This window comes from Mobula hypostoma, chromosome 1 (genome assembly GCF_963921235.1).
Source record: "Mobula hypostoma chromosome 1, sMobHyp1.1, whole genome shotgun sequence".
Lineage (NCBI taxonomy): Eukaryota > Metazoa > Chordata > Chondrichthyes > Myliobatiformes > Myliobatidae > Mobula > Mobula hypostoma.
Genome location: NC_086097.1, coordinates 216,953,240 through 216,954,525, shown reverse-complemented (window position 1 = coordinate 216,954,525; position 1,286 = coordinate 216,953,240). Strand labels below are relative to the sequence as shown.

The window sequence follows — 1,286 nt, the reverse complement described above, 5'->3', positions numbered from 1 at the left end:
CCCCTCATACAAACTCTTCTCCCTCCTGCCATCTGGCAAAAGGCACCGAAGTATTCGGGCTCTCAGGACCGGACTATGTAACAGTTTCTTCCCCCAAGCCATCAGACTCCACAATATCCAGAGCCTGGACTGACACCAACCTACTGCCCTCTACTGTGCCTATTGTCTTGTTTATTATTTATTGTAATGCCTGCACTGTTTTGTGCACTTTATGCAGTCCTGGGGAGGTCTGTAGTCTAATGTAGTTTTGTGTTGTTTTTTTACGTAGTTCAGTGTAGTTTTTGTATTGTTCATGTAGCACCATGGTCCTGGAAAACGTTGTCTCATTTTTACTGCCTACTGTACCAGCAGTTATGGTCGAAATGACAATAAAAAGTGACCGGACTTGACTTGAAGCCGAGAGAGTAGGGGATTGAGCAGATCGACGTCCAAAAGAAATAGAAAGCCGTCAAGGGACGCCACTACTTCCCAAGCCGATTCGACTCGGTACAGGACAATCCATTGGTAGAGGGCAGGAGACTACAGTGTTCCGCAAACATAAGAAAGTCCGCAGATGCTGGAGTCCCAAAGCAACAGATACAAAATGCCCGAGAAACTCAGCAGGCCAGGCAGGTCTAGGAAAAAAAGTAAACAGTCGTTATTTCGGATCGAGACCCTTCTTCAGGACTTTTTTGTTTAAAGCATTTCTCACGTTGTTCTAAACTTAGAAATAGCGTTTTCAATATAAATTAAACTTGAGTTTGAGCACAACCCACAGAACACAACGTGCACAACTCGGGAAGCATTTACGTTATACCTACATAGTGTGTACAGACCATGCGCGGCCCACGTGAACAAACGATGTTAATTCAGAAATATAAATGGACATTGTGGTAAAAATGTTTCACTTATGATACTTATTTCCGTCTGCAATGCCCTACAAAAAAATTATAGAATGGAATAAAAGATTGTCCTTCGAGCCGGAATCGAACCAGCGACCTAAGGATTTCTAGGAACCCGTCCACTACAGTCCTCCGCTCTACCAGCTGAGCTATCGAAGGAACACGCTCGGTGACGCGCTCCAGCGCTATAATAATTGACTCCAACGTAGCGCGGTAATTTAAATAAAGCCGGAAGTGCCCGAGCCTAGCCAAAATCACTGCTGGCTGATGGTGTCGGGGGCAGTGAGGGCAGCACAGTTTGGCAGGAGCGTCTGTACATGTACAGACTCAACTACTGGCCTAGGGTCGCACTCACCAAAATAAGCACAGCCTGTTAATGCAGGATCAAACTCTGTTTTAAAGTGC

The 1,286-nt window shown here is 45.4% G+C and overlaps 1 non-coding gene across 1 annotated transcript; it reads right to left on the bottom strand.

The window, feature by feature from the left end:
• Positions 1 to 950: 950 nt before the first annotated feature.
• On the bottom strand, positions 951 to 1,040 carry trnay-gua (transfer RNA tyrosine (anticodon GUA)). Its single transcript is given in 2 exon segments — positions 951 to 986; positions 1,004 to 1,040. It is a non-coding gene; the product is annotated as a tRNA-Tyr (tRNA).
• Positions 1,041 to 1,286: the final 246 nt, after the last annotated feature.